The sequence below is a fragment of the Camelus bactrianus genome, chromosome 9 (assembly GCF_048773025.1).
Source record: "Camelus bactrianus isolate YW-2024 breed Bactrian camel chromosome 9, ASM4877302v1, whole genome shotgun sequence".
Classification (NCBI taxonomy): Eukaryota; Metazoa; Chordata; class Mammalia; order Artiodactyla; family Camelidae; genus Camelus; species Camelus bactrianus.
Genome location: NC_133547.1, coordinates 45762843 through 45784153, shown reverse-complemented (window position 1 = coordinate 45784153; position 21311 = coordinate 45762843).

The window sequence follows — 21311 nt, the reverse complement described above, 5'->3', positions numbered from 1 at the left end:
TTATTTATTTTTGGAGAAGGTGATGGGGATTGAACCCAGGACCTCATGCATGCTAAGCATGCTCCCCATCACTTAAGCTATACCCTCTCTGCATCCCCATTCTCTTTTGGACACACTTCGGTCAGGCTTTCACCCCCTGCTACTTGCCAAGCTTAGTGATGACCCCCTCATTCTAACATCCAATGGGCACTCCTCAGACCTTATCTTACTTTGCCTGTCAGCATCATCTGACACCATGGAGGGCCCCCCACATATTTGTTTAGTGCTTCCTAGACACTAGGTTTTGCAGGGTGTGTGCGATGAAAAAAACACATGGTGTGACAGGGCAAGGAGGCCTGTGAGCACTAGTGGCGAGTTTACCAAGTCCTAAAATGGAAGTGTGTGCAAAGAAGGAAGGAAGTACAACCACGTGACCCAGGAGTTCCACTCCTTGGTATATACCCATGAGAAATAAACATGTGCGTCCACCCAAAGGCCTGTACACGGATGTTCATCGGTCAGTATTCACAACAGCCAAACAGTGGAAATAATCCAAACATCCATCCACGGATGAGCAGATACATAAAAAAAAGGCAGTCTATCCATATAGTGGCATAGTATTCAGTATAAAAAGTAATGAAGGTCTGATACACACTACAGCATGGATGAACCTTGAAAACATGCTAAGTGAAAGAAGCCAATCTAAAGAGATGACATAGTATATAATTTTTATTTATACAAAATTACCAGAGTAGGGCTGGGAGGGGGATGTTGGATGCGGGGAGGGAGTGACTGGGGTGAAAATGTTCTAAAATTAATTGTAGTCATTGTACAACTGTAAACAGACTAAAACTGTATACTTTAAGCGGGTGGACAGTATGGTACATAAATTATGTTCTAATAAAACTATTATTATAAAAAAAAAAGGACTAAGGAATTAGAGGAGTGGTCTGGCGTCCCATCCCTCCCCCGTCAGCTCCTCAGCCTTTGTTCAGCTCTTCGGATGCTGAACGTCTGTATAGGGAACTTCCTTCCCCTCAGGACTCTTGACTACATTTCCCCTACTCTACCCGGGGCCAAAAGTTACCAGGTCACAAAGCAACTTTCTGTTTGAAAGTCTGAGCAAAGAACTAGCTTCAGACATTAGCTAATGAGTGTCTGAAAGCCCCTTAAACCAGAGTTGAATTTAGAATCTTGAGACAGAGTGTCCCGTTGTGTTTCTCCCCCCGCCACCCTTAGGCACACTCTGCCCAGTGTACACGTCCCCTGGTCATCTGCCTTCTTCTGCACTCCCATTCCTACACTGCCCCGTGCTCCCTGCCCCGCTCCTCGTTCCCTTCCAGGGGTGTCCGTTGGAGCCTCCTTTCCACCGTCAACAATCTGCTCTACACCCGCAGCCCTCAGCCTTGTGTTCTGGTCATACCCATCTCTGCATCCCCTGGCGCTACTCCCCAAGGACTCTGCCTCCACTGGCAGCCCTGTCCAAGGGACAGGCAGGTACTGTCACTCTCCTTGTTTCACAGATAAGAAACTGACAGGCACTGGTCAAAGGTCAGCCAGTTAAAAGCGGCAGAAGCAGGATTCAAGCCCAGGCGGAACCCCAGAGGCTGTTGACCGCCAAGCCATACTGAGAAGATAGATGTGTGTGGTTAATTTCCCACCTATAGTTGGGAGCCCTCTAAAACTTTTTTCCAAGTTTCCTGTTTACTCAAAGAAGGAGTCTATCCTTAATTCAGGTGTTCTCTAGAGAGAGGGCTTGCTTTCAACCACTTACGTTGACCACGTAGCAAAGGGACCAGATACTATGCTGAATTCTACCTCCTCGACTTAAAGCTGGAGGGGTCCTCGGAGGTCTCATTAGTTGAGTAAACCGAGGCACAGAGAGGGAAGGTAACTGGACCAAGCACTCACAGCTAGTTCAGCGAAAGAACCAGAAACAGGAGCCCCAAAATCTTGGCCTCCACTCAGATGCTTTTCTGTGACACAGGGGTGTCTCCTAAAATCCACCCTTAGTACCCTTAGTTTTAAACCCCCTACCCAGTGTCAGATTTGAACAGGAGCCCAGGGAAGCATGGCGCTGGCTGCAGGGACCATGCAGCGGGAGGCCTGGCTGCAGCTCAGTGCCCTGCCAGGGGTTGTGGTGCTCGCCATCTTGGGAGGTACCCGGTCTTCTGGTCGGAACGGAAGTGGTGGATGATGGCGGAAGTGAGAGCAAAGTGGCCAAATGCGTGGCTTGCCCAGGCTGCCTGTGTTAACGTCTGATGCCTACAGAATAAGAAAAAAGCCCTTCCTCTTCCTCTAGGCTCTTCCTCTTCTTGATCTTTTTCTTGCTCAAGATCTTCTATTCCAAGACCCTTTTGTGCAAAGGGAGTACTAGCAATCAAAGCAGCAGGCCCCTGTGTCTTGATTAGGGAATCGCTGACAAGGGCCCCAGTCAAAACCACCTCCCTCACCAGCCTCCTGACATCACCTCACCTCTTGTGCCTTTATTTTTTTATTTTTATTTTTAAAAATTTGTTTTTTATTGAGGTAACATTGGTTTATAATATTATATAAATTTCATGTGTACAATATTGTATTTCTACTTCTGTAAACATTAGTATGTCACCACCAAAAATTTAGTTTCCATCCTTCACCACACAGTTGATCCCTTTTAACTGTATGGCCCTCCCCACTCCCCCAGCCTTTCCCCTCTGGTAACCATTACTCTGTTCTCCGTATTTATGTGTTTATTTTTGCTTGGTTTGGTTTATATTCATTTATTTTGGTTTTTGTTTGTTTTGTTTTCTATTTTTAAAAGTCCACACATGAGTGAAATCATAGGATATTTTCTTTCTTCACCTGATTTTCTTTCTTCACTTATGCAGTACCCTCAAGGTCCATCCGTGTTGTTGCATATGGCAAGATTTCATCTTTTTCCATTGTGTGATATATATATATAAGAAGAGAAGGAAAACCAATTCACCCATTCAGCAGTGAAGTCATTCACCCATTGATCCATCCAGCTATCCATCCATCCATCCATCCATCCATCCATCCATCCATCCATCCATCCATCCATCCATCTTTTCATTCAACACGTTTACTGAGTGCCTTACTATGTGCTAGGCACTGTTCTGGGCACTTGGGGTATAATAGTAAACAGATGAGAGAGAAGCAAGATGGCGGAGTAGAAAGACGCTCGTAGCTCACTCTCTCCCACAAACACACCAAGACTCACATCTGCGGACCCACTGAGCCAACCAGAGCACCTGCTGAACTCCGACAGAACATCGAAAGACAAAGACACCAAAAATCTGGTAGGAGAAAAGGAAAAAAAGAAGAAAAAGCAAAACAGTGTGGGACTGGTCCCGAGGGGAGGGAGCGGCAAAGGAGGATTAGCGCTCGTTCGCTGAACCTCCCTCTCCAATGGAGAGGCCGGAGACGGAGGGGGAGCCTCCGAGGCTCGGATCTGTACGGAGCACCCCTTGACCGACAGAACTAAGTTAAACGGGCACAAAGGGTCTCTGTGACACGCATCCCGAGATGTGGGCCGGCGGCTGGGGCCGGGACAGGCCGCCCGAGCCGGGCGGAGGCCTGGGGCGGCTGCACTGAGGCAGCCCCGGGGAACTGAGGGGGCTGTGTGTTGTGGCTGGGAGGGGATACAGAGCAGAACAGCCTGGGCTCCCCATAAGTTACGGAAAAAAAAAGCAAAGCAACACTGCTTGTGTGTCCTGGGGGAGGGGCGCCATAGCCTTTGTCTCCTCAGACCCGAGGCGCCATTACTGGTGCTTCTCGGGAGAAGAGAGGTGGGGCGCGGCCACAGCCGCCATCTCCTCCTGTGCGCAGCGCCGGGGCGGGGGCGGGGCCGAGCCCTGAATCCGCACTGGGGCCTCCGCAACCTCCTAGGCAGAGCTGAGACTTGTTTACAGCCCGAGGCAGATAGGATCTTTCTGCCCTGGTACCTCAGAGAACTTGCGTGGCTAAGACAAACAGGGAGCTGAGTTTTGGAACGAGCAGTGGGGCCGTTCTGCAGTCTTCCCCGAGCCCGCCTACAGAGCGCCGACCGGAGGCGGAGCGGGCAGCTGCATAGAGCAGCATAGTGACCGGCGCAGGGAGAGGGCGGGCAGCCACTGCCTTCCTGGCAGGAACGCAGCACCTGTGGTGCTGGGAGGGGCCGCGACCCACCCACTTCCCTCCCCCCAGCGCAGCATCTGACTGTGGCATCGGGAGGTGGAGTGACCCACCTGCCCACAGCGAAGGAGAGCAACACCTGACCCAGTGCTGGGAGGGGGCGCGATCTTATTGCTGACAGGCACTGGGAGCAGCAGAGAGGAGGGCACCCCCGGAGGGCCTCTGGAAACAGCAAGCTGAGTTTGAAACAGGGTGAAAACAGAAAGACTTCTCGATAAAACCATTAAGAGTGCAGTCTCCAGGAGGACACTTTTTTTTTTTAATCTTTTTTATATCTGTTATATTTTCTATTACCTTTTTAATCTTTACTTTTTAAACAATTGTATATGTTTACATTTTTAATCCCTTTAAAATTTTTCATTTAAAATCTGTTTATTATTATTTATAAAAACCCACCTAATTTCATTTTTAATTCTCTTGGTTTTGATCTCCTGTTATTGATTATTCACAGGTTTTAAGTATTTTTTTTTATTTTTTTCTCATTTTTATTAAGGTTTTTAAAAGACGTCTCATCTCGACTGTTGTTCTGCTTCAACTTGCTCTTCTATTATTGATTATACACTGTTTTCAACCTTTTTTTCCTCCATTCTCTTAAAGTTTCTTTTTTTTAAAGTTTTATTCCTGCATAGGCTTTAGATAGATAAATAAATAAACTCCTTAAGGATGACAATAGGTAACTGATACTCCTTAAGCCACAGTGCCAGAGAGATATAAGCAATATGAAGAAGCAGAGGAACCACTCCCAATTAAAAGAGCAAGAGAAATCCCCTGAAAACACGATCAATGAAATAGACATTGATGGCCTACTAGATCAAGATTTCAAAAAAGGAGTGATCAAAGTACTGAGGGAACTAAAAGAGATAGTGTTTAGAGATATAAAATATGTCAAAAATGAAATTGAAGCTATAAAGAAGAGCCAAGTAGAACTGGTACTCATTAGCTGAAATGAGAACTGATCTAAAGGCTGTACAAAGCAGGCTAGATAATGCAGAGGAACGAATAAGTGACCTAGAAGACAGGACAACAGAAAGCACCCAATGAGAACAGCTGAGAGATACTACTCAGCCATAAAAACTGACAACATAACGCCACTTGCAGCAACATGGATGCTCCTGGAGAATGTCATTCTAAGTGAAGTAAGCCAGAAAAAGAAAGAAAAATACCATATGAGATCGCTCGTATGTGGAATCTAAAAAAACAAACAAACAAAGCATAAATACAAAACAGAAATAGACTCATAGACATAGAATACAAACTTGTGGTTGCCAAGGGGGTGGGGGGTGGGAAGGGATATACTGGGATTTCAAAATTGTAGAATAGATAAACAAGATTATACTGTATAGCACAGGGAAATATATACAAGATCTTATGTTAGCTCAAGGAGAAAAAAATGTGACAATGAATATATATATGTTCATGTATAACTGAAAAATTGTGCTCTACACTGGAATTTGACACAACATTGTAAAATGATTATAAATCAATAAAAAATGTTAAAAAAAAAAATAGCAGGCCCTTTGAAGGATGCTAAATCCTACCATCTGTAATTAAGAATTTCTATTGAATGCTTTTAATTTGAATAATAAAAAAAAAGAGCAGCTGAGAGAAAGACAAGTAAAAAACAATGAAAACAATAAAAGGGACCTATGGGATAACATAAAGCGTTCCAATCTACGCATAATAGGGGTTCCAGAAGGGGAAGAAAGAACAAAGGGGATTGAAAAGGTATTTGAAGAAATCATGACTGAAAACTTCTGAAACCTAAAGAAGGAATCAGATATCCAAGTACAGGAGGCTTAGAGGGTCCCAAACAGGAAGAACCCAAACAGACCCACACCAAGACATAATCATAATCAAGATGGCCAGAGTCAAGGATAAAGAAATGATCCTAAAGGCAGCAAGAGAAAAACAAAGAATGATTTACAAGGGAACCCCCATGAGGGTCTCAGCTGATTTCTCTACACAGACACTACAGGTCAGAAGGGAATTGCAAGATATATTCAAAGTCCTGAATGAAAAAAAGATGCAGCCTGGGATGCTTTATCCAACAAGGCTATCCTTTAGAAGGAGAGAGAAAGAATTTCACAGACAAGCAAAAACTAAAAGAGTTTAGCAACACTAAACTCATGCTAAAAGAAATATTGAAAGGTCTACTCTAAATAGAAAAGAAGCAGGATGATACAGAAATGAGAAACTCATAACTGAAAAGGTGATATCTGCCATGAATTACAAATAGAATAAACACAAAATTGTAAAAGAAGACATCCAAATCATTAAGAGTGGGAGAGGGAAGCAAGAAAATATAGAGTATTTTTTTTCTTTCTTCTTTTTTCAAAAATTGTTTGTTCTCCTTAGGATGGGTTTGAGATTATATTACTATCTGTTTAGTACAAACAGTTATAGTAATAGGTTAATACTTACAAAAAAGGGTAACCACAAGCCAGAAACTTACAAGTGAGTCTCAAAAACTAAATAAAATCCAAGATAATACAAAGGAAAATTGCCAAACCATGAAAGGAAGAAGAAAGGAACAAAGAGGAAATACCAAATCAACCGCAAAAATAAGTTCAAAATGGCAATAAACACTCATCTATCATTAATTACTGTAAATGTTAATGGACTAAATGCTCCAGTCAGAAGATGTAGAGTGGCAGACTGGATAATAAAGCAAGAACCTTCAATATGCTGCATACAAGAGACCACTTTAAGGAGAAGGACACATATAGATTGAGAGTGAAAGATGGAAAAGCATATTCCTTGCAAATGGAAAAGCCGAAAAAGCAGGTGTAGCAGTACTGATTTCAGACAAAATAGACTTTAAAACAAGGGCCATAAAGAAAGGTAAAGAAGGACATTTTATAATGATTAAGGGAGTAATACAAGATGAGGATATTACAATCATTAATATATATGCACCCAACATAGGAGCACCTAAGTACATAAAACAACTACTAACAGAGGTAAAGGGGGAAACTGATGGGAATACAATCATTGTTGGAGATTTTAACACTGCATTAACATCACTAGACAGATCTTCCAGACAGAAAATAAATAAGGCAACAGAGAAATTAAATGATACAATACAAAAATTAGATTTGGTGTATATTTTCAGAGCATTACACCCCCCCCCCCCCAAATAGGATAGACATTCTTTTCAAGTGCACATGGAACATTTTCTAGGATTGATCATGTACTTGGGCACAAAAGAAGCCTCAACAATTTTAAGAAGATAGAAATTATCTCAAGCATCTTTACTGATCGCAATGCCATGAAACTAGAAATCAACTACAGAGAAACAAAGGAGAACAAAAGGAAAGCATGGAGATTAAACAACATGCTATTAAAAAACCAGTGGGTCAGTGATGTAATCAAAGTTGAAATTAAAAAATGCCGTGAGACAAATGGAAATGAAAACACAACTACACAAAACTTACGGGACGCAGCAAAGGCAGTGCTAACAGGGAAGTTTATAGTGATTCAGGCCTTCCTCAAAAAAGAACAATCTCAAATAAACAATCTAACCCAGCTAAAAGAACTAAAAAAAGAAGAGCAAAAACACCCAAAAGTCAGTGAAGCAAGGAAATAATAAAGATCAGGGAGAAAATAAATAAAATAGAGATTTAAAAAACCATAGAAAAAAATCAATCAAACCAAAAGCTGGTTTTTTGAAAAAGTAAATAAAATTGACAAACCTCTGGCTAAACTCACGAAGAAGAAAAAAGAGAGAGCACAAATTAGCAAAGTAAGAAAGGAAAATGGAGAAATTACAACAAATAACATAGAAATACAGAATATCATATGAGAATATTATGAAAAACTTTATGGAACCAAAATGGATAACCTAGAGGAGATGGACAAGTTTCTGGAAACATACAGTCCACCAAGATTGAATCAAGAAGAAATTGACCACCTGAACAAATCGATCTCTAGAAATGAAATCAAATTAGCAATAAAAAACCTCCCTACAAATAAAAGTCCAGGACTGGACGGCTTCACCAGGGAATTTTACCAAACATACAAAGAAGAACCCATGCCAGTCCTTCTCAAACTCTTCCAGAAGATTGAAAAGGAGGGAATACTCCCAAACTCATTCTATGAAGCCATCATCACCCTGATACCAAAACAAGGCAAAGACACCACCAAAATACAGAATTACAGACTAATATCACTGATGAATATAGATGCAAAAATCCTTATCAAAATACTAGCAAATAGAATCCAACAGCACATAAAAAAGATTATACATCATGATCAAGTGGGGTTCATCCCAGGGACACAAGGGTGGTTCAACATACGCAAATCAGTCAATGTACTATATCACATCAACAAGAGAAAGGACAAAAACCACATGATCATCTCAATAGATGCAGAAAAATCTTTTGATAAAATTCAACACCCATTTATGATAAAAATTCTCACCAAAGTGGGTATAGAGGGAACATATCTCAACATAATAAAAGCTATATATGACAAACCTACAGACAGCACAGTACTCAACGATGAAAAACTCAAAAGCTTCCTGCTAAAATCTGGGACAAGACAAGGCTGCCCACTATCACCACTCCTATTCAACATAGTCTTGGAAGTCCTAGCCACAGCAGTCAGGCAAGAGAGAGAAATAAAAGGGATCCAAATTGGAAAAGAAGAGGTAAAAGTGTCACTATATGCAGATGACATGATACTATATGTAGAAAACCCTAAAAGGTCCACACAAAAGCTACTAGAACTAATTGAAGAATTCAGCAAGGTAGCAGGTTACAAGATTAACGTTCAAAAATCAGTTGCATTTCTTTACACTAATGATGAATCCACAGAAAAAGAAAGTAAAGAAACAATCCCCTTTAAAATAGCACCCAAAGTAATAAAATACCTATGAGTAAATCTAATCAAGGAGGTGAAAGACTTATACATGGAAAACTAGAAAACACTGATGAAGGAAATTAAAGAAGATGTAAGAAAATGGAAAGACATCCCATGCTCCTGGATTGGAAGAATCAATATAGTTAAAATGGTCATACTGCCCAAGGCAATCTACAGATTTAATGCAATCCCTATCAAATTACCCAGGATATACTTCACAGAACTAGAACAAATCATAATAAAATTTATATGGAACCACAAAAGACCTAGAATTGCCAAAGCATTACTGAAGAAAAAGAAAGAGGCTGGAGGAATAACTCTCCCAGACTTCAGACAATACTACAGAGCTACAGTAATTAAGACAGCATGGTATTGGTACAAAAATAGACATATGGACCAATGGAACACAATAGAGAGCCCAGAAATGAACCCACAAACTTTTGGTCAACTAATCTTCGACAAAGGAGGCAAGAATACACAATGGAATAAAGACAGTCTCTTCAGCAAATGATGTTGAGAAAACTGGACAGCTGCATGTAAATCATTGAAGCTAGAACACTCCTTTACATCATACACAAAAATAAACTCAAAATGGGTCAAAGACTTAAACATAAGACAAGACACAATAAACCTCCTAGAAAATATAGGCAGAACATTATCTGACATACATCTCAAAAATGCTCTCCTAGGGCAGTCTACACAAGCAATAGTAATAAAAGCAAGAATAAACAAATGGGACCTAATGAAACTCACAAGCTTCTGCACAGCAAAGGAAACCATAAGTAAAACAAAACGACAACCTACAGAATGGGAGAAAATTTTTGCAAATGAAACTGTCAAAGGCTTGATCTCCAGAATATATAAGCAGCTCATATGACTTAATAAGAAAAAAACAAACAACCCAATCCAAAAATGGGCAGAAGGCCTAAACAAGCAATTCTCCAAGGAAGAAATACAAATGATCAATAGGCACATGAAAAAATGCTCCATATCACTAATTATCAGAGAAATGCAAGTCAAAACTACTATGAGGTATCACCTCACTCCAGTCAGATTGGCCATCATTCAAAAATCCACAAATGATAAATGCTGGAGAGGCTGTGGAGAAAAAGGAACCCTCCTACACTGCTGGTGGGAATGTAGTTTGGTGCAGCCACTGTGGAAAACAGTATGGAGATTCCTCAAAAAACTAGGAATAGACTTACCATATGACCCAGGAATCCCACTCCTGGGCATATATCCAGAAGGAACCCTGCTTCAAAATGACCCCTGCACCTCAATGTTCATAGCAGCACTATTTACAGTAGCCAAGACATGGAAACAGCCTAAATGTCCATCAACAGATGACTGGATAAAAAAGAAGTGGTATATTTATACAATGGAATACTGTTTAGCCATAAAAGCTGACAACATAACGCCATTTGCAGCAACATGGATGTTACTGGAGAATGTCATTCTCAGTGAAGTAAGCCAGAAAGAGAAAGAAAAATACCATATGAGATCGCTCATATGTGGAATCTTAAAAAAAATAAATAAATAAATACAAAACAGAAACAGACATATAGACATAGAATACAAACTTGTGGTTGCCAGGGGGACGAGGGGTGGGAAGGGACAGACTGGGATTTCAAAATGTAGAATAGATAAACAGGATTGTACTGTGTAGCACAGGGAAATATATACAGGATCCTGTGGTGGCTCACAGTGAAAGAGAATGTGACAATGAATGTATGTATGTTCATGTATAACTGAAAAATTGTGCTCTACACTTGAATTTGACACAACATTGTAAAATGACTGTAACTCAATAAAAAAAAGTTAAAAAAAATAGTAAACAGATGAAAATCTGCCTTCATGGGCCTGCATTCAAGTGGGTGGAGATAAACATTAAACAGGATAAATAAAGTAAGTACGGTGCTAAGGGATATAGAGGAGAATAAAACAAGGAAGAAGGGAGTATCGGAAGTGGGGAAGAGCGGCCTTGCCGGTAGAACTCTAAGAGGGTGAGAAACGGATCCCTGGGGATGAGCATTCCCAGCAGAGGCCCTGAGGTGAGGGCAGGCCCACTGTGACCACAGAGCAGTAAAGAGGCCCTTTTGCCCAATCAGCCTAAGGTGTGTTTTATTTGGCCCTCACAGGGCTAAACATTTGTTTTGAGTTTGGATGCCTTTAGATGGGCATCACTTTATCCACAGGCCCTATTCTTCCCTATTGTCTTGCACTCATTGGTTTCCTGGCTTTGGGCCTCAGAGATAATTGTGCACTGTATGTCGTGGAAGCAATGGAGAGCCACAGGACAGATGGACAGAGCAAAGGACATCCAACCCATCTGGTGTGGATGGAAGATCAAGGTCAACCACTCTCCACCCCCAGGTTCTTTACCATGGGAAATAACAGTCCACGATCCCAGAGTAGGGTGCTCCCCAGGAAGGGCTGGGGTTGAAGCTTTCCACCAACAAAGAGAAATGAGAACTCAGAGTCAGAAGTAAGTGGAGTTATAGAAACTAGATCTTTGTAGACTAAGAGTGACATCCACAAGAATGACCTCTACTAAACCTCTCCTACATTCCAGACATCTTTGGACTCTAACCTCTATTTAATCCTCAGCATAACTGCTCAAGCTAGATGTGATTTCTCTACTATTGTTCTCCATTTCTTAGGTGACAAAGCTGGTTCCCAGAGAGATTCAGTGACTTGCCAAGGTTGTGCAGTGAATTCCTGGTGAAAGTGTATCCAGATCCCATCCATCGGCCTCTAAAGGGTAGGTTCCTTGTTGTAAACCTTACTGCTTATAGGGATGGAGTCCTGCACCCCATCCCGTTGCTACCAGTATTACATAGGGTGCACACACATGAAAATAATCCAGATGGTCCTGTCATTGTGGCAAATACTTTATGAACATTCATCTCATATGAGCCTCAAAGCAACTCTGAGTTGGATAGTGTCACTCGATTTTGCAGACAAGGCAACAGAAGGAGTGACATAGGATGGTGTGCCCCAAGTTACACAGCAGCAGGTTAGGGGACTTGAAGCTGGGCCAGAGTCCTGTCCCAGCACTGCAGCACCTGTCCTGAGACAGGATTGTAAGCATGAGATCTGTCCACCCAAGCCAAGCTACTTGCCCCAGACTTTCTGCCATATTAGCAAAATGCTACATGACGTATTGCAAAAAGAAGGCTGTAATTCTCCATGCCTCCTAAGTCCGATACCCACTTGCAGCCTTAGATATTTCAATCACAGAATAATTGACAGGTTCACATAATCTGAGAGCTGGATATGACCCAATAGGCCAGCTACCTACTTACAAATTCACAGCACATAAGGGTTTTCAGTGAAGTGCTACCTCTTGTAACTGACTTGCCAGCTTCCAGGACCCTGTGCATTCTCTCTGTGAAACATACTGACTGCTGCTTCCTCGTGGTGGGTTCATTGAATGTGCTGCCAGAGAATATCCACACCTTCCAGGATGCCACACACAACGGCATCTACCTGTGGATGTGAATGTCACCTACAGTGAGATGTATTTATTCCTACATCTATTTTATTCGTATCTTAACAAATGTCCCATAAACTGAGGAAATGTGAATGCAAAAGAAAGAGAATGATTGCTTCTTTAGGAACCAAGTTGACAGTTTTGGAGAGACAGTAAAGGAGAGATCCCAAAATAAGATCATTGTTGAATTGGGTGTAGGCAAGGCAACGGAATAGATTAGGGACGAAGCATAATATCTAGAGGTTCCTGTATTAAAGTTGTTTTCCAGGTCTCTAAGTTCTCCCTCCTCTCTACAGAAACTGAGATTAGAAATTGTAGACAAAGCATTAAGGTTGTGATTTTTGTACAAAAGGCAGGGTGGGGTGGACTCCCAACACCCCAAACAGACTTATTCTCAGTGAAAAGATCTTGGCTCTATGTCAAACTATTGGTGAGGGAATATACATTTGGATGTTACAGGTTAACAAAGATGTTTAAGATATGTATACATAATTTAAAATTTTCTTCTTGCACCTACTCACACACATACTTTTCCATCAATACATAAATGTGATTGTCATGTATTTGTAGTTTTAATGTCAATGCAGTCTTTATTCTCCCTTACTTTTTTTTTAATGATGCAATTTTTTAAATTGAAGTATAGTCAGTTTACAATGTTGTGTCAATTTCTGGTGTACAGCATAATATTTCACTTCACACATACACATACATATATTCGTTCTCATATTCTTTTTCATTAAAGGTTACTACAAGATATTCAGTATAGTTCCCTGTGCTATACAGTAGAAACTTGTTTATCTATTTTATACATAGTAGTTAGTATCTGCGAATCCTGAACTCCTAATTTACCCCTTCCCACCCCTTTTCCCCGCTGGTAACCATAAGTTTGTTTCCTATGTCTGTGACCCTGTTTCTGCTTTGTAAGTAAGTTCATTTCTTTTTCTTTTCTTCTAATTGGGTCCTCTCTCCCTTCCCCATCCCTCTCCTGCCACATGACTGTCCTTCCCTCAAAAACCATGATGACCACTGGGTCTGAATGCTGCCATGTTTTTCTCCACATTCACGTGTGTTGGCGCCCGTGCACAATGGGGGGGTGGTGGTGGTGGCATTATTTCTTCTTTAAAATGGGACAATTTTATAACCAGTGTCCTGCACTTTGCTTTTTCTCCTCAATTATTCTTGATAATCCCTATGAGCCACCTGATAAAGCTCCAATTGATTCTTCTTAGTAGCTACGGAATATTCCCTGGCACGTCCTAATATATTCAACAGTACCCTTTTTGAAGGACATTTTCTCCATTTTGTTTGTTTTCCACCGTAAACAACAATTCATTCTCCATCCTTATGCACATAGCCATACATTCTGGTATTTTTTTTTTTATGGGATAGATTCCCAGGAGTGGAACTGCTAGGTCAAAAGGTATACGTATTTTTAATTTTAGTTTTAATAGACGTTGCCACATTGCTTTCTAAAAGGCTATGGAATCCAAGAGCAATGATTAAAGTAACCTTTTCCTCTGCATCCCCACCAGCAATGGGTATTACCGCTCTCTCAGAATTTTGATCATTCTGATAGAAGTAAAGAGGTAACTCACTGCTACTTAAATTTATATTTCCCTGATTACTGGAGTCTGAAATCTTTTGATATGTTTTTGATCTTCTGGACGTGCTCTTCTGTGAATTGTCTATTTGCATCCTTTACAAATTTGCGTTCTTTTTTAAAAAAGATAATTTATTGCTTCAATTAATTTTTGCAGCTAGCCCATCAGTTTTCATTTCCTGTCCTGTTGGATAAGACTGAAAAATGTAAAAAATATCGATATGTTGCAATCATAAACCTTTTAAGATGAACGGAGGACATGAAAGCTGCAAGGGGCTATGAAAAAAATGGTCTGGAAGAGGTTAGAACCAAAGGAAAAAAGGAAGGATGAAATAAGAAACCAGGATGCTTAAGAAGAGAGAGATAATGTAGCCCCATGGTGCTCTAATTGGTACATGGTGAAAAAACACAGTAAAGTTAAGTGCTCAGGAGAGATGCACATTCACACGTGTGTGCATGCATTTACACACACACAGTCATTCATAGAACATTTGCTATGTGCCATTCTCTGTGCTAAGTGCATTGCTTGCTGCATCTTACCCCTCACTGGGAGGCAGGTAGTACTATTATCCCCATTAGACAGATGGAAAAACAAAGGTTCGTAGAAGTGTAGTAGCATGATCAAAATTGCATTTCTAGGAAGTGGTAGAACCAGGATTTGGACCCAGGTCTGCCTGACCCCAAGACCTTAGCTAGTGGATGACTGGACTGGAGAATGATCCGGGAGCCAACAGTGTGGACAAAGCTGGCATCAAAAAACTTGGGCCTACACTGGGGTTCCAAGCTGCGCCAGGAAGGGGTCACCAGGCACGTGCGGCGAAGTCAAAAAGCTGAAGCCTGGGTGGGGTTGTTTCCTGAGGAGCTGGTGTGGTCAGGAGGGCGACGCGGGGAGGTTTTCATTCCTGGGAGAGTGACTGGGGCCCTGAGCTGGGGCAGGCAGGGCAGGCAGGCGCCACTGAACCCGACCGGATGTAAGCACCAGCCAGATGAAGTGACTCACCCACCCTGGGGTCACGCCACACCCGCCCAGCTGTAATCACCAGCAAAATGAGTGTCACTGCAAGTTGAAGGATGTGCATATTAAGGAACTATTACTGGCTCGCGGCCCTGGAGAGAAAGGAGCGCCTTGTTCGCACTGACTTCACAAGTGGTTTGACAGAAGGCCCTCCCCTCGCCGCAGCCCCTGGGTGTGGAGAACCCCATAGTACAGAAGACCGAAAGGCAGAGGAGCCAGGGTGGCGAGACGAGACGCAGAGCGCAGAGCTGGGGAAAGGAGTCTCAGCGGGGGGGGGGTGCGGGGGCGTGGCCTCCGGCCAGTCCTGGAGGGTCCCGGGCCTGGTCCCTAAGGATAATGCCACTCTCCCCCACCTCACAGCAGGTGAGTGAAATCACGGTAAAACTTCAAGGCACTAGGTACGTAGCACCATTTGTGAAGGGCTGGAGTGGCAATGCTAGAAAAGCCTTGGCTAGCCCTAGGAAGCCGGAGAGACCCCCTGGCCCCAAGTGGATGGTGAGGCTGGTTCCATTCCAGCCAGAATGAGCGGTGAGAGGGCCCTGGCTCCAGCCTCTCCCCACACTGCCAAGAATAGGAGGATGTTAAATAGACCACATAATCGTGGGGCTGCCCGGAGCACCCACTAAGTTAAGTCCTCCCCCTTTGGACTTCTCCCCCAGAGCATCTGCCCTGGAGATGTCTCTAGGAATCTATGAAAAGACTAGGGTTGGATCCAGCAGACAGAGTTTCAGATCTCAGTTCTATTTCTGAGCTGAAATCATCCCTGACCATCAGTATCTTCCTCTCTGCTGCAGGAGCAGAGCAGCATTAGCTGTTCATGTGGTTGTTGCGAATACACGAATGTATGGGAGAGGAGGGCAAAATACGTTTAGTGCTCGATAAATAATGATGAATTTCTTTTTTTTTTTCTTCTTATTAATTAATTTTTCAGTTTTATTAAGGTATAATTGACAAATAAAATTGTAAGATATTTAAAGCATACAATGTGATAGAATTTCTCCCATCAAGTTAATTATCACATCCATCAACTCACATATTTATCTTTTTTTTTTTTTTTGGTGAGAACCTTAGAACAAGTTCTGCTCTCTTAACAAATTTCAAATATACAATACAGTGTCATCAACTATAGTTCCCATGTTATACATTATAATTAGACTTTATTCATCTTATAACTGAAAGTTTGTACCTTTATAACAGCCTCTTTCTATTTCACGCACCCACCAGCACCCAGCCACTGGCAACCACCTTTTTACTCTATTTCTGTGAGTCTGATTTTTTTTTTTAAGATTCCACAGGTAAGTGATACTGTGCAAGTGTTTGGCTTATTTCACTTAGCATAATGAGCTCCAGGTTTATCCATGTCTTGCAAATGTCACAATTTCCTTCCTTTTAAAGGTCAAATAGTACCCCATTGTGTGTGTATGCTGTATGTGATCACATCTCTTCATCCGTTCATATGTCGATAGATACGTAGGTTGTGTCTGTACCTTGGCTGTTGTGAGTGAGGAACATGGGAGTACTTGATGAATTTGGATTCACAGTTTAACTCCATTCTCCACTTTGATTCCCCACCCCGCAGTGGGAGGAGGGGGCGTGTGCGTGGAAGGAAGAGGACAGATGATTTGTAGGAATTCTACCAGGTACTGTGCTAGGTGCTCCCTCTATGGAAACTCCTCTCACCTCTCAGCCACCCTGTGAGGTGCATGTTAGTGTCCTTTTTATACACACAAGGCAGCTTGGGCTCAGGGAGGGTCAGCTGTCTACCCCAGTTCTGACCTTTTGAAGCTGGGCCTGACACCAAAACCTGTGCCCTTTAGATAACACAGCACCCACAATCTATTCGAATCTGCAATGATTTTTCTCACCGACAGTGTGAGAAAATCTCAGTGTGCAAAACACATGCCAGTGAGACAAGTTTCAAACACCGTCTCCTGCTGCTCAGTGACCCTGTGGTCGGTCACCTGTTAAGTCATCTCTGAGATGACTCCTGATTGCTCCTGTCCTTGTTCTTACCGCTCTCACCTGCATCCCAGGCTTAGGCTGAAGAAACGTAAAACCATACAGTATAAGAGGCTGTCTCATCCAGCCCCTCCCTCGAGAGGGCAGGAAACTGAACTCTGGGACAAGTGCCCAAAGTCACCCGGTGAGAGGCCTGAGCTCCTGAGGGCCAGCCCTGTGCCCTTCCCTGAGTCCCCCTTCTCCCCTCTCTGTGCCCCTGTCTCAGAAGCACATGTCAGAGACACACTCTGAAGATGGGGACGCATCACTGCATTTTCCTTTGAACTGGACAGCTGGCCCACTGGACCGCCACTTCCTGCTTCCAGATCTAGGACAGCTGATTGCTGAGAAATTAGTAGTTCCATAGAGAGTGGGGAAAAAAAAAAAACATTTGCTAATGTTGACTGGAAAGGAATGCACAACCTAAAAGTTGAGAATTGTTTTATTCGGTGGACTTTCTGAGGACTTCAAGCTTCGGAGGCAGCCTCTCAGATAGCTCTGAAGGAGTGCTCTGAAGAGGTAGGGAGGGCCAGGATATATAGGAGTTTTTGCAATAAAGACTAAGTAGTCAGAACTTCAAAAGATTACTGTTAATTAAAGAAAACCAGATTATCTCAAGTTAAGGGATTTAGTGCTTTTCTGTACACAGGAAGGTGTAAGAGTGTGTTACCAAACTCGGGTTCGACTGCTTACCAACTCAAAAATCAACACTCAAGAGAGTCAATGTTGATAGAAAGGAAAGTTGCCTTTAATCAGAATGCTGGCCGTCTGGAGAGATGGTGGACTCAGTCTCCCCCAAAACCGTCTCCAAAGATTCTGCTCAGCCATGAAAGTTTTAAAGGGAAAACAGGAGGTCATCTCAGTTGATCATTAAGATAAGGGGGTCAGAGTCGTTGTCTCCCACCTCCCACTGCACACAGGCTTGTCCACACCTTGTGAACTTTCCTTAGCTGGAATCTTGTTCACACAGTTTGAGAGATTGCTGAAGGGGAAGCTAGGGAAGAAATCTGGCCTTTTGTTAGTTACTTACTCTCCGTTTCTACTTCTTTGATCTATGGAGAAAACCAGCGAGTTAGGCAAGGTATTCTGTGATCGAAAGATTTGAAAAGGATGGAGATGCCTGACTCAAAAGTTAGTTACAATGTAGCTTTGCTAAAGTGACAAGACAAAAGGGGTTTCCTGCTGAGGGGGGTTTCCTGCAGAGATGCTTACAAATCCCCCTCATCAGGTATCATTCCATTTCTATGGGATTATGGGTGAGGGTCTGTCTTCTGTAACTGCTTCATGCTGAGAAAGGGCATGATGTCTTAGGGTGAAATACATCCACATGGGGTTGAAGCATCTCTTTGCTGACAGTTTTAGTTGCTCACTTACACATAGGGGCAGAGCAAGCTACAATTATTTTGATGCTGTGGAAATACAGATTATTACTAGCAATAAAGTTAATCCCATTCTCCTGAGGCCACTTCTTGGAATTGTGCTGGCCGTAGACTCAGTGCCGCTCAAGGTGGATCAGCTTATGTCATGGCCGCAGTCTGGTCATAATGCATTTGGCTTTTGCCCTTTGGTAGCAGTTACAGTATCTATAAAACAACTCAGGAATGTACATCAGACACTAAGTCTAGGAATAGACTTACCATATGACCCAGTAATCCCACTCCTGGGCATATATCCAGAAGGAACCCTACTTCAAAATGACACCTGCACCCCAATGTTCATAGCAGCTCTATTTACAACAGCCAAGACATGGAAACAGCCTAAATGTCCAACAACAGGTGACTGAATAAAGAAGAGGTGGTATATTTATACAATGGAAAACTACTCAGCCATAAAAATGACAGCATAATGCCATTTGCAGCAACATGGCTGTCCCTGGAGAAGGTCATTCTAAGTGAAGTAAGCCAAAAAGAGAAAGAAAAATACCATATGAGATTGCTCATATGTGGAATCTAAAAAAGAAAGAAAGAGAGAGAGAGAGAAAAAGAAAGAAAGACAAATGAACATAAATACAAAACAAAAACAGACTCACAGACATAGAATACAAACTTGTGGTTGCCAGTGGGGAGGAGGGTGGGAAGGGACAAAATGAGCGTTCGAAATTTGTAGATACTGACAGACATATGTAGAATAGGTAAACAAGATTATACTGTATAGCACAGGGAAATATATACAAGATCTTGTGGTAGCTCACAGTGAAAAAGAATGTGACAATGAATATATGTATGTTCATGTATAACTGAAAAATTTTGCTCTACACTGGAATTTGACACAACATTGTAAACTGACTATAACGCAATAAAAAAATTTTAATTAAAAAAAAAAGAATTTGCTCAGGAATATGATGTGTTGGACTTAAAAAATCTATTATTGCACTGACTATCTGCAGGACTCCAGGATGCTCAGTCTCTGGACCTGTTTCCTCATCTGTAAATGGGGGAGAATAACATGTCTTTGGCAGGTCTCATGTCAGAATCAACCCAGTAGTGTCCCTTGCAGGGTTTTGCACATTGGAAGGGCATAGCAGACGGTCACTTTTCTTCCTCCAGCAGACTGATTACCCCAGGTCTTACACCCCAGCTAGGTGCAGCCATGGTGGCCCAGGAACCCACTGGGAGGAGACCCAGGGGTCTGCCCTGGTGTGGTCAGCACCTCTCTGCCCTTGCATGTGACAAAGTGACCCCAGCTGCAGCCTGATTCTGCTGCACCAGCTCCATCTGGAGCCAGGCTGGGCTTGTCTCCAAAGCCGTAATAATTTTCAGAGTGCAATTATTCATCACAGCCCAAAAAGGCCCGCAGAGGCCTCAGAGCACAGAATAATGGGAAGGAAAAGAAATGTGTCTTGGAAATGTGGGCCCAACTTTCTGCTGTGTCACTGACTAGCTCCGTGACCTTGGGCAAGTCATTTAGATTCTCTGCTTCAACTCTAGAAAGGTATTGGAAATTCCTCCCTTCCCTCTTGCCTTGGCCACCACTTTCCTGCAACAAATGTGAATTAGGCATCTAGGCACGAGGGATACCGAAGTGAACAGGAACAGGTAAAGTCCCCCGTGATGGCGTCACTGAACCCATCGTCTGATGAGGCACGGGTATGGTAAGTCAATGAAAGCAAAATTCTGTCCCTGAGCAGTGCGCATAGGGGAGGGTCATGGTACCTGCATGAGGCTAATGGTGCGATCGACCTAGTCAGGCCAGGGAATGCTTTCTGATCAGGTCATGACTGAACGGAGATCTGAAGGACAAGGAGGCAGTCACTGGCCAACAGGAGGTGGAAGAGATGTCCAGGCAGAGGGCAGAATCAGTGGAAAGACCCGGCAGTAGTAGGGGACAAAGCAGTGTTGGAGGGACTGGAAGAAGGCAGTGGGAATGGTGGGTGGAGAGTGGGGTGGGGAGGTGCGGGAGGCAGGTACGGGGACAGAAGGGTCTTTTAGGCTTTGCTGAGGATTTTGTCTTTAGTCTTCTAAGAGTGATGGGAACCCCTGGGATGATTTTAAAAGGAGGGAATGGACACTCAGTAAGTCATTGTTGGAAGAATGTCAAAGTCCACTAGCACTTTATCTCCCCATTCGTTTGTCTGATTCAGTTGTCAGCCACTTAGCAAGAGCTTGAAAATTTGGGACATAGGAGACATTCTGATAGACAAAGGGTGTAGGGAAGATGTGGAAGGTGAAGTGATGTCCCAGAGTTCAGGCCTAGATACTGTGTCACAGTGAAGTCCCTGGGCCTCTTGCTGGGAGCTCAGGGCACTGGGGACATTGCATGAAAAGGGGGTTAAGATAGGTGTCCTGAGTTACCATAATATGACCCAGCAATCCCACTTCTGGGTATGTATCCAGAGGAGACTCTAATTCAGAAAGATACACGCGCCCCAATGTTCATAGCAGCACTATTTACAGTAGCCAAGACACGGAAACAACTTAAATGTCCTTCAACAGATGACTGGATAAAGAAGTTGTGATATATTTATACAATGGAATACTACTCAGCCATAAAAATGAAATAATGCCATTTGCAGCAACATGGATGGACCTAGAGATTATCATATTAAATGAAGTCAGAAAGAGAAAGACAAATAGCATATGCTATCACTTTCATGTGGAACCTAAAAAATGACACAAGTGAACTTATTTACAAAACAGAAACAGACCTCACAGACATAGAAAACAAACTTATGATTACCAAAGGGGAAAAGGGGT